This window comes from Mus caroli, unplaced genomic scaffold (genome assembly GCF_978045245.1).
Source record: "Mus caroli unplaced genomic scaffold, Mus_caroli_1 scaffold_8, whole genome shotgun sequence".
NCBI classification, from domain to species: Eukaryota; Metazoa; Chordata; class Mammalia; order Rodentia; family Muridae; genus Mus; species Mus caroli.
In genome coordinates, this window is record NW_028227263.1 from 108309263 (window position 1) to 108322192 (window position 12930).

A 12930-nucleotide genomic window follows, 5' to 3' on the forward strand; every position below is an offset into this window, starting at 1 on the left:
AAGGAAGGAAGGAAGGAAGGAAGGAAAAAAGGAAGGAAGGAAGGAAGGAAGAAAAGAAAGAAAGAAAGAAAGAAAGAAAGAAAGAAAGAAAGAAAGAAAGAAAGAAAGAAAGAAAGAAAGAAAGAAAGAAAGAAAGAAAGAAAGAAAGAAAGAAAGAAAGACTGGAAGGAAGGAAGGAAGGAAGGAAGGAAGGAAGGAAGGAAGGAAGGAAGGAAGGAGACTTGCATATATGTCTATAAAAAGGTCAAAAAAACATTCAGGTTTGTGAGGATACACCAAAAAAGAGAAAAGATTGGTCCTTTATTCACAAATAAACAAAAATACCTACATTGTTGTTTTTTTCATGTAACCCAACATCTTGTACCAATTAAGGACTTCTTTCTTTTTCCACCTCTTTCTTTCTCCTCTCCCTCTCCATTTATGTGGGTCTCAGACTCAAGCATTGCAGAAACCCAGAATTCTACAGAGGAATTCTATAAGAAGGAAGAAGGTACAGGAACTGTCACACTCCTTTCAGGTGGGGACAAAGAAGTCAGGCAGATTGGGTATCTCAAGACCATGATACTAAAAACAGGGAGACAAAGACAACTAGAATGTCCATTGAGTCTGAAGGCAGACAGTGATGTACAGTGAGACCCAGAACATGAGCTAGAGAGGAAATCCTAACTCGGGAAAACAAAAGAAGAGGAGAGAAAAATACCCAGAAATAGCAGAATATGGGCAGGAGAAGAGCAAGAAAGTCTGAATAAGGGAACACATGCAGCCAGCCTTACCTTTGGCTCCTCTGTTCTTTACTTATAAGGGCAAACACACTTTACAAGCATTTGCCAGATGAAATGAAGACCACTGCTTCTGGAAGTTCATTGATAATCACCCACTAATGTAAGGATGCAGGATCAAGCTGGTCCAAGGATCAAAGCCTACAGAGGAGAGAAGAGAGATGAGAGGTCAAACAGGGTCATAACAGCTGAATAAAGGACTCCTGGAGGAGAAACTGAAAGAGAAGAGTCTTAGCATTCATAATCTCCACAACCCTGCCCTTCAACACAGCTAAAATGGAGCTCTTGATCTCTTCCTTTGGTCATACACAGATGCTGACAGCTCACAAGTCAGATCAACTGAAATGGTTTCTCAACTATGTTTCCCTAACCTATATGTTCCTCTCCTTCCTGCTGAAGGGTTCTGTCTGAGTATACAATGGGCACTGAAGGGATATGATCTTTTGGAATGTTTTGCATCATATGTACATTAGAAACACCTTCATCAATGAACCTTATCAAAAGCACTGCCATAACCTCAGAGGCTAAAATTCCTATCAAGAGGGGCTGCCATGCCAAGATTAACTCTTTGATCAGCACACAACTCAGGCTTCATGGATGAAGCTGGTCTTCTGGCATGCATCTTCTCCAACCAATCCTGTCTTGGAGCTCAGAATATGACCTTCCAATTGGCTATTGCTTGATTTATGACATCATTCTCCCTCCCAGCCTACCAGCACCTAGTAGAATCCTGGGTTTCCATGGAGCTGCCTGTAAACAAATTTGGATCATCACAGGTAACCTGTGACCAGTGACCAGTGAGCTGTCTGATACTGAACACACTCTCTGGTTTGGTCAGCAGATCAGACAAAGACAACCATTTTTCCTGATTGGTTCACATATTTATTACTGTTACTCTCCCTCATACATCATGTCAGGTAAGTAACAAAACTTTAAAATTGGTTTTGATCCAACTTTCATGATTTTTAATATATGTTTAAAATCCATACAGGACTAGTGAGGATTACCATAGGTATTGACATTCATTCGAATTCAATGTCAATTTTAATGAATATCTCAAATTGAATGTTTAGCTTTGATTTTTACTAAGAATGTGACTTTGGACACAACAGTTTATTCTCAACTGCTTCTTCATCCATCTCAGGGGGTTAGAGTGTCACTATGCTCTGGGCTCTGAACTGTTGAGTCTTAAGAGTCAAGAGAATGTGGGAGAGACTAAGAGGGGACTTGACTCTGAGGAAGCAGTTACTGTAGAAATATTGAGGCTGTTACATGAAAGACAGAGCAATGGGAACTGGGAAGAGGGAAAAAAATCCAAAGTATAAAGACAAGGGGCTAGAAAATAAAGAAATAAAGAAATAAAAGAAGTCAAACGTGTACAGTAGATCCTAAAGGAACACACACGTAGTTTAGGACCGAATGCTACAGAAAGGAACAGATTTCACATCTAAGGGCCCAAGGATTTGTCCTTTCCTGAGCCTTATTTTGGCAACTGCACTGTTGAGATTTGTCTGGGCACAGGATCCCTGTCATAAACAGAAGGCACTACCCCATTCTGAACCCTGACTCGTACCTTCTGTCACATCGTCTTGTGCAGAGTTCCTCGATTCTTTTTTTTTTTTTTAAGAATAGCTATCAATGATAGTATATATAAGTGACCCTAAAAATTCCACCAGAGAACTCCTAAGCCTGATAAACAGCTTCGGTGAAGTAGCTGGATATAAAATTAACTCAAACAAATCAATGGCCTTTCTCTACACAAAGAATAAACAGGCTGAGAAAGAAATTAGGGAAACAACACCCTTCTCAATAGTCACAAATAATATAAAATATCTTGGCGTGACTCTAACTAAGGAAGTGAAAGATCTGTATAATAAAAACTTCAAGTCTCTGAAGAAAGAAATTATAGAAGATCTCAGAAGATGGAAAGATCTCCCATGCTCATGGATTGGCAGGATCAACATTGTAAAAATGGCTATCTTGCCAAAAGCAATCTACAGATTCAATGCAATCCCCATCAAAATTCCAAATGAATTCTTCAACGAATTAGAAAGTGCAATCTGCAAATTCATCTGGAATAACAAAAAACCTAGGATAGCAAAAACTCTTCTCAAGGATAAAAGAACCTCTGGTGGAATCACCATGCCGGACCTAAAGCTCTACTACAGAGCAATTGTGATAAAAACTGCATGGTACTGGTATAGTGACAGACAAATAGACCAATGGAATAGAATTGAAGACCCAGAAATGAATCCACACACCTATGGTCACTTGATCTTCGACAAGGGAGCTAAAAACATCCAGTGGAAGAAAGACAGCATTTTCAACAAATGGTGCTGGCACAACTGGTTGTTAACATGTAGAAGAATGCGAATCGATCCATTCCTATCTCCTTGTACTAAGGTCAAGTCTAAGTGGATCAAGGAACTTCACATAAAACCAGAGACACTGAAACTTATAGAGGAGAAAGTGGGGAAAAGCCTTGAAGATATGGGCACAGGGGAAAAATTCCTGAATCAAACAGTAATGGCTTGTGCTGTAAGATCGAGAATTGACAAGTGGGACCTCATGAAACTACAAAGCTTCTGCAAGGCTAAAGACACCATCAATAAGACAAAAAAACCACCAACAGATTGGGAAAGGATCTTCACCTATCCTAAATCAGATAAGGGACTAATATCCAATATATATAAAGAACTCAAGAAGGTGGACTCCAGAAAGTCAAATAACCCCATTAAAAAATGGGGCTCAGAACTGAACAAAGAATTCTCACCTGAGGAATACCGAATGGCAGAGAAGCACCTGAAAAAATGTTCAACATCCTTAATCATCAGGGAAATGCAAATCAAAACAACCCTGAGATTCCACCTCACACCAGTCAGAATGGCTAAGATCAAAAATTCAGGTGACAGCAGATGCTGGCGAGGATGTGGAGAAAGTGGAACACTCCTCCATTGTTGGTGGGATTGCAAGCTTGTACAACCACTCTGGAAATCAGTCTGGCGGTTCCTCAGAAAATTGGACATAGTACTACCGGAGGATCCAGCAATACCTCTCCTGGGCATATATCCAGAAGATGTCCCAACCGGTAAAAAGGACACATGCTCCACTATGTTCATAGCAGCCCTATTTATAATAGCCAGAAGCTGGAAAGAACCCAGATGTCCCTCAACAGAGGAATGGATACAGAAATTATGGTACATTTACACAATGGAGTACTACTCAGCTATTAAAAAGAATGAATTTATGAAATTCCTAGCCAAATGGATGGACCTGGAGGGCATCATCTTGAGTGAAGTAACACAATCACAAAAGAACTCACACAATATGTATTCATTGATAAGTGGATATTAGCCCAAAACTTAGGATACCCAAGATATAAGATACAATTTGATAAACGCATGAAACTCAAGAAGAATGAAGACCAAAGTGTGGACACTGTGCACCTTCTTAGAATTGGGAACAAAACACCCAGGGAAGGAGTTACAGAGACAAAGTTCGTAGCTGTGATGAAAGGATGGACCATTTAGAGACTGCTGTATCCAGGGATCCGTCCCATAATCAGCTTCTAAACGCTGACACCATTGCATACACTAGTAAGATCTTGCTGAAAGGACCCAAATATAGCTGTCTCTTGTGAGACGATGCCGGGGCCTAGCAAACACAGGAGTGGATGTTCACAGTCAGCTATTGGATGTATCACAGGGCTCCCAATGGAGAAGCTAGAGAAAGTACCCAAGGAGCTAAAGGGATTGCAACCCTATTGTTGGAACAACATGATGTACTAACCAGAACCCTGGAGCTCTTGTCTCTAGCTGCATATGTATCGAAAGATGGCCTAGTCGGCCATCAATGGAAAGAGAGGCCCATTGGACTTGCAAACTTTATATGCCCCAATATAGGGGAATGCCAGGGCCAAAAGAATGGGAATGGGTGGGTAGGGAAGTGGGGGGCGCTATGGGGGACTTTTGGGATAGTATTGGAAATGTAATTGAGGAAAATATGTAATAAAAATATTAAAAAAAAAAAAGAATAGCTATCAAATATATTTCTATTCCTAATTATAAAATCACATGTATTAAAAATAGCTTTTGCTATATTTATACATTTTTATATTTATACCATGTCACTAAATATGTTGAGAGCGTCTTGAGGCCAAGTCTTTGAAGTAGCAGTTTAATGTCTACATTCAGTTCAGAGTCGCTTGGCTGAGACTGCCCCATCAGAGCTATGAATAATAGATGGTTATCCACGTGTACAGACATTGCTGGACCTCTACAGTCAATGTAATGCATGAGAAAGAAATCACAGATGCATACTGGTAGCCGGCAGTTCATAATCCAGAAACAAAAATCACTACTAATTTAAACGATTACAACAGACATTTCCCCCTTGAAAACCTAGCTGTAAAGCACTCATGGGAACATCTAGCACACATATGTTACTACATATGTCACAGAACACGCTACATATGTCACAGCCTGTGGTGTGCTGAGGGTGGTGTGTTCATTCAGGTCCTCAAGAAGATCAAAACCAAGGGGTGTATTCATTGTTCAGCACTTGAATGTCTTGCATATCATTTTGTTGTTTCTGTTGGTATTTAAGACCAGCCTTAGTCCACAGTGATCTGATAGGGTGCATGGGATTATTTCAATCTTCTTGTATTTTTGAGGCCTCTTTTGTGACCTATTATATGGTCAATTTTGGATAAGGGAACATGAGGTCCTGAGAAGAAGGTATATCCTTTTGTTTTAGAATAAAATGTTCTATGGATATCTGTTAAATCCATTTGTTGTTTCATAACTTCTGTTAGTTTCACTGTGTCTCTGTTTATTTCTGTTTTCAGGATCTGTCCAGTGATGAGAGTGGGCTGTTGAAGTCTCCCACTATTATTGTGTGAATTACAATGTGTGCTGTGAGCTTTCATAAAGTTTCTTTTATGAATGTGGTTTGCCTTGCACTTGGAGCATAGATGTTGATAATTGATAATTCATCTTAGTAGATTTGTCCTTTGACCAATATGAGATGTACTTCCTTATCTTTTTTTGAGATCTTTAGGTTGAAACTCAATTTTATTCATCATTAAAATGACTACTCCAGCTTGTTTCTTGGGACCATTTGATTGGAAAATTGTTGTCCAACCTTTCACTAGGAGGTAGTGTCTATCTTTGTCACTGAGGCACATTTCCTGTTTGCAGCAAAATGCTGAGTCCATTCTGTTAGTCTATGTCTTTTGGGAATTGAGTCCACTGATGTTAAGAGATATTAAGGAAAAGTGATTATTTTCTGTTATTTTGGTTGTTAGAGGTAAAATTATGTTCATGTGGCTATCTTCTTTTAGGTTTGTTGAGAGATTACTTTCTTGATTTTTCTGAAGTATAGTTTCCCTCCTTGTGTTGGTCTTTTCCATCTATTATCCTTTGTAGGTCTGGATTTTATGGAAACATATTGTGAAATTTGGTTTTCTCATAAAATATCTTGGTTGCTCCATCTATGGTAATTGAGAGTTTTGCTAGGTATAATAGCCTAGGCTGGCATTTGTGTTCTCTTAAGGTCCGTATGATATCTGCCTGGGAACTTCTAACTTTCATAGTCTCTGGTGAAAAGTCTGGTGTGATTCTGATAGGTCTGCTTTTATTTGTTACTTGACCTTTTTCCCTTACTGCTCTTAAAATATTCTTTCTTTGTTTAGTGCATTTGTTGATTTGATTATTAGCTGACAGGAGGAATTTCTTTTCTGGTCCAGTCTATTTGGAGTTCTGTAGGCTTCTTGTATGTTCATGGGATCTTTAGGTTAGGGAAGTTTTCTTCTATAATTTTTAGGTTAGGTTAGGTTAGGTTAGGGGAGTTTTCTTCAAAAATTTTGCTGAAGATATTTACTGGCCCTTTAAGTTGAAAATCTTCATTCTCATCTATACCAATTTTCCTTAGGTTTGTTTTTCTCATTGTGTCCTTGATTTCCTGGATGTTTTGAGTTAGGATCTTTTTGCATATTGCTTTTCTTTGACCGTTGTGTCAATGATTGCTATGGTATCTTCTGCACCTGAGATTCTCTCTTCTATCTCTTGTATTCTGTTAATGATACTTGCGTCTATGACTCCTGATCTCTTTCCTAGGCTTTCTAACTCCAGGGCTGTCTCTCTTTGTGATTTCTTTATTGTTTCTATTTCCACTTTTAGATCTTGGAAGATTTTGTTCATTTCCTTCTCCTGTTTGATTGTGTTTTCCTGTAATTCTTTAAGGTATTTTTGTATTTCCTTTCTAAGGGCTTCTAGCTATTTACTTGTGTTCTCCTGTATTTTTTAAGGCAGTTATTTATGTACTTCTCAAAGTCCTCTATCACCATTATGAGACGTTATTTTTTGATCAGAATCTTGCTTTTTTTCCAGTGTGATGGTATATCCATGACTTGCTATGGTCTGAGAATTGGGTTTTGATAATGCCATGTATCCTTAGTTTCTGTTGCAGATATATATATATATATATATATATATATATATATATATTTGATATTTTATTTATTTACATTTCAAATATTATCTCCTTTATCAATCGCCCCCAGAAATTCCCTATCCCACCCCCTCTCCTCCTACTTCTATAATGGTGCTGCCCCCAACTACCCACCTCCTCCTGCCTCCGTGCCCTTGCATTCTACTATACTGGGGCACTGAGCTTTCATGGGAGGAAGGGCTTCTTCTCCCATTGATGCCTGACAAGACCATCCTCTGCTAAATATGCAGCTGGAGCCATGGATCCCTCCATGAGTACTCCTTGGTTGGTGGTTTAGAACCTGGGAGCTCTGGTTGACATTGTTGTTCTTCCAATCGGGTTGCAAACCCCTTTAACTACTTCAGTACTTCTCTAACTCCTCCATTGGAGACCCCATGATCAGTTCAATGGTTGGCTGTGAGTATCTATATCTATCTTTCATTCTTTCTTTCTTTCTTTCTCCCTTTCTTTTGTTTTTTCAAGACAGGGTTTCTCTGAGTAGCCCTGGCTGTCCTGGAACTCACTCTGTAGACCAGGCTGGCCTTGAACTCAGAAATCCTCCTTCCTCTGCCTCCGGAGTGCTGGGATTTCCTCCCACCATCTGGTTATCTCTAGAGCTACCTGCCCTCGCTATGTCTGACTGGAACCTGCCCTTCATGTGTTCCTCATTGTGTTAGAAGTCCTCAGAGTTCACCTGTCTCTGTGGTCCTGTGATTCTGTGATCCTGTGGTCCTAAGATCCTGGGTGTTTCAGAGCTCCTGGGAGTCAAGCTGTCTCTGGAACCCTGAAATTCTGTTGTAACCAAGCTCCTAGGACCCTGGGATCCTGGAATCTTGTGGTCCTGGGTGTGTTAGAGTACCTGGGAGGGGAGCTTCTTCTGGGCATTTTGGAACTGGCTGCAGAATTCACAACCAAGGTCTGCGCAGGGAACTAGCACAGACAGGAAAGAATTCATTGATTCCTTGTATACACTGGCTATGTTGGATATTATCAAGGCTCCCACTCTATAAGAGTTAAAATTAACAAAGGGAACAAGGGAAGTAACAATCTTATTCATGGGGAAAAAAAGGCTGCCATTCTGTAATAATTACAATTAAAAAAGGTAACAAAGGTAGAAACAATCTTTTTCATGAAAAAGCCTTCTAATAAGTTTGCAAATCCTAATAAGTCAGGCCTAAATATGTACAAGCAACATGAAAATTTATCACCAGGTAGTATTTATAAAGTGATATACAATATTATGTAAGACTTATACTTAAATCATAAGAAGGCATCAATTATAAAAGAAGTGGGAGGGACACAGGAGGATCTAGAAGGGAAAAGAATTAGCAAAATAAGGTATTCATACACAAAATCCTGTATGCATCATTATTATTTGATGTTTTATTTATTTACATTTCAAATGTTATCTCCTTTCCCAATTTCCCCCCAGAAATTCCCTATCCCACCCCCTCTCATCCTGCTTCTTTAATGGTGTACCCCCAACCACCCACCCAGTCTTGCCTCCATGCCCTTGCATTCTCCTACACTGAGGCACTGGGACACTGAGCTTTCATGGGAGGAAGGGCTTCTTCTCCCATTGATGCCTGAGAAGGCCATCCTCTGCTAAATATGCAGCTGCAGCCATGGATCCCTCCATGGGTACTCCTTGGTTGGTAGCTTAGAGCCTGGGAGCTCTGGTTGTTTGACATTGTTGTTCTTCCTCTGGGGTTGCAAACCCCTTCAGCTACTTCAGTCCTTTCTCTAACTCCTCCATGGGGACCCCGTGATCAGTTCAATGGTTGGCTGTGAGCATCTATACCTTTATTTATTTATTTATTTATTTATTTATTTATTTATTTATATACTTAGTTAGTTAGTTAGTTAGTTAGTTAGTTAGTTAGTTAGTATTTTGGAGACAGGGTCTCTTTGTGTAGCCCTGGCTGTTCTGGAACTTACTCTGTAGAACAGGCTGGCCTCGAACTCAGAAATCCTCCTGCCTCTGCCTCCCAAGTGCTGGGATTAAAGGTGTGTGCCACCACCGCCGGCCATTATTTCTTTTAATCACAGAATATAGACAATCCTGGTGGATCTGGGACTCACTTAAGACAGCAGCACTCCAGAGGCAGGGGCAGCTCCATCTTTATATAGTAGAGAGACTCTGTCTCTCTACAGAGAGTGAGATGTGCATAGGACACAGCAAAGCAAGAGGCCTAAGCTGTCTATGGCTCTCTTGCCTCTAAACATTTCTGCTCTGGGACACAGTAATGAGATAATATCATAAGTGTGCGACCAAGACAAACCAGAGCAAAGAAGGACTGTGCCCAGATTGGAGCAAAAGTTGAATGAGAGCCATTAGGAATTCTCTGCCCACAGAGAAAGAACAGGCAGCTCATCAAATGAGTGTCATCATGAAGAGTACCAAGAATCAAGTACTATTGATTCATTTGCAATTTGGGATGTTGGAGAGAACTTCAGTCTTAGACAATCCCAGCCAGTACAAACTGGAGATAGCACTGCTCCCCAAGGAACCTAGAAAGCATCAACCTCACTATTTTCCTGCTGTCCTCTTCCTCCCTACAGAAAACTTCCAAAGTTCACCTTTCTTTGAGGCAGAAAGAGGTCTTCAGCCCTCTCTGCCTGTGATGAGCAACTCTACACACTCAGGAAGGGTGTGCAATACCTCCAGTGTCTCCACCCCAGCTGTGAGTTTAGCATGGCTAAACAGGTAGAAGACCTTAAAGAGGAAGCACAAAAATCCCTTAAAGAATTGCAGGAAAACACGACCAAACAGGTGATGGAATTGAATAAAACCATTCAAGACCTAAAAAGGGAAGTAGACACAATAAAGAAAACCCAAAGTGAGGAAACGCTGGAGATAGAAAACCTAGGAAAGATATCTGGAACCATAGATGCGAGCATCAGCAACAGAATAAAAGAGATGGAAGAGAGAATCTCAGGTGCAGAAGATTCCATAAAGAACATCGGCACAACAATCAAATAAAATGCAAAATGCAAAAAGATCCTAACTCAAAACATCCAGGAAATCCAGAACGCAATGAGAAGACCAAACCTACGGATAGTAGGAGTAGATGAGAATGAAGATTTTTCAACTTAAAGGGCCAGCAAATATTTTCAACAACATTATAGAAGAAAACTTCCCAAACCTAAAGACGTGCCCATGAACATACAAGAAGCCCAAAGAACTCCAAATAGACTGGACGAGAAAAGGAATTCCTCCTGACACATAATAATGAGAATGACAAATGCACTAAATAAAGATAGAATATTAAAAGCAGTAAGGGGAAAAGGTCAAGTAACATATAAAGGCAGGACTATCACAATTACACCAGACTTTTCACCAGAGACTATGAAAGCCAAATGATCCTGGAAAGATGCTATACAGACACAAAGAGAACACAAATGCCAGCCCACACTACTATAGCCAGCAACACTCTCAATTACCATATATGGAGAAACCAAAGTATTCCATGACAAAACCAAATTCATACATTATCTTTCCACGAATCCAGCCCTTCAAAGGATAATAACAGAAAAAAAAAAAAGAAAGAAACAATACAAGGATGGAAACCATGCCCTAGAAAAAGCAAGAAATCCCTCAACAAACCAAAAAGAAGACAGCCACAAGAACAGAATGCCAACCCTAAAAACAAAAATAATAGGAAGCAACAATTACGTTTCCTTAATATCTCTTAATATCAATGGACTCAATTCCCCAATAAAAAGACATAGACTAACAGACTGGCTACATAAACAGGAACCAACATTTTGCTGCTTATAGGAAACCCATCTCAGGGAAAAAAACAGACACTATCTCAGAGTGAAAGGCTGGCAAAAAATTTTCCAAGCAAATGGTCTGAAGAAACAAGCTGGAGTACCCATTCTAATAATTAAAAAAAATCGACTTCCAACCCAAAGTTATCAAAAGAGACAAGGAGGGACACTTCATACTCATCAAAGTTAAAATCCTCCAAGAGGAACTTTCAATTCTGAATATCTATGCTCCAAATGCAAGGGCAGCCACATTCATTAAAGAAACTTTAGTAAAGCTCAAAGCACACATTGCACCTCACACAATAAGAGTGGGAGACTTCAACACCCCACTTTCATCAATGGACAGATTGTAGAAACAGAAACTAAACAGAGACACAGTGAAACTAACATAAGATATGAAACAAATGGACTTAACAGATATCTACAGAACATTTTATCCTAAAACAAAAGAATATACCTTCTTCTCAGCACCTCATGTTGCCTTCTCCAAAACTGACCATGTAATTTGTCACAAAACAGGCCTCAACAGATACAAAAATATTGAAATTTTCCCATGCATCCTATCAGATCACCATGAACTAAGGCTGATCTTCAATAACAACTTAAATAATACAAAGCCAACATTCACGTGGAAACGGAACAACACTATTCTCAATGATATCTTGGTCGAGGAAGGAATAAAGAAAGAAATTAAAGACTTTTTAGGGTTTAATGAAAATGAAGCCACAACATACCCAAAGTTATGGGACACAATGACAGCATTTCTAAGAGGGAAACTCATAGTTCTGAGTGCCTCCAAAAAGAAACTAGAGAGAGCACACACTAGCTGCTTGAAAACACACCTAAAAGCTCTAGAACAAAAGGAAGCAAATTCACCCAATAGAAGTAGATGGCAGGAAATAATCTAATTCAGGGACAAAATCAACCAAGTGGAAACAAGAAGAACTATTCAAAGAATCAACCAAACCAGGAGCTGGTTCTTTGGTAAAATCAACAAAATAGATAATCCCTTAGCCAGAATCTCTAGAGGGCACAGGGACAGCATCCTAATTAACAAAATCAGAAATGAAAAGGGAGACATGACAACAGATCCTGAAGAAATCCAAAACACCATCAGATCCTTCTACAAAAGGCTATACTCAACAAAACTGGAAAACGTGGACGAAATGGACAAATTTCTAGACAGGTACCAGGTACCAAAGTTAAATCAGGATCAAATTAATGATCTAAACAGTCCCATATCCCCTAAAGTTTAGAAGCAGTCATTTATAGTCTCCCAACCAAAAAAAGTCCAGAAACAAATGGGTTTAGTGCAGAGTTAAATAAGACCTTCAAAGAAGATCTAATTCCAGTTCTTCACAAACTATTTCACAAAATAGAAGTAGAAGGTACTCTACCCAAGTCATTCTATGAAGCCAAAATTACACTGGTACCTGAACCACAGAAAGATCCAACAAAGATAGAGAACTTCAAGCCAATTTCCCTTATTAATATCAATGCAAAAATACTCAATAAAATTCTCGCTGACCAAACCCAAGAACACTCGCTGACCAAACCCAAAAGCACTCTTTTGATCATCCAACCTGACCAAGTAGGTTTTATTCCAGGGATGCAAGGATGGTTTAATATAAGGAAATCCATCAATGTAATCCATTATATAAACAAACTCAAAGACAAAAACCACATGATCATCTCCTGAGAAATGGAAGAAAGAATTTAACAAAATCCAATACCCATTCATGATAAAAGACTTGGAAAGATCAGGAATTTAAGGCCCATACCTAACCATGATAAAAGCAACCTACAGCAGACCAATAGCCAACATCAAAGTAAATGGTGAGAAGCTGGAAGCAATCCCACTAAAATCAGGGACTAGACAAGGCTGCCC

At 39.4% G+C, this 12930-nt stretch overlaps 1 long non-coding RNA gene and 1 pseudogene across 1 annotated transcript in view; one reads left to right on the top strand and one right to left on the bottom strand.

Moving 5' to 3' along the window:
• LOC147003320 (uncharacterized) overlaps positions 1-913 on the bottom strand; it is a 122839-nt gene extending 121926 nt beyond the window's left edge. The window contains exon 1 of the long non-coding RNA XR_015047754.1: positions 774-913. This is a non-coding gene — a long non-coding RNA (uncharacterized LOC147003320). The remainder of the gene's footprint in view (positions 1-773) is intronic.
• Positions 914-1689: 776 nt separating this feature from the next.
• Positions 1690-12930, top strand: part of LOC110287910 (MYND-type zinc finger-containing chromatin reader ZMYND8-like) — a 31688-nt pseudogene continuing 20447 nt past the window's right edge.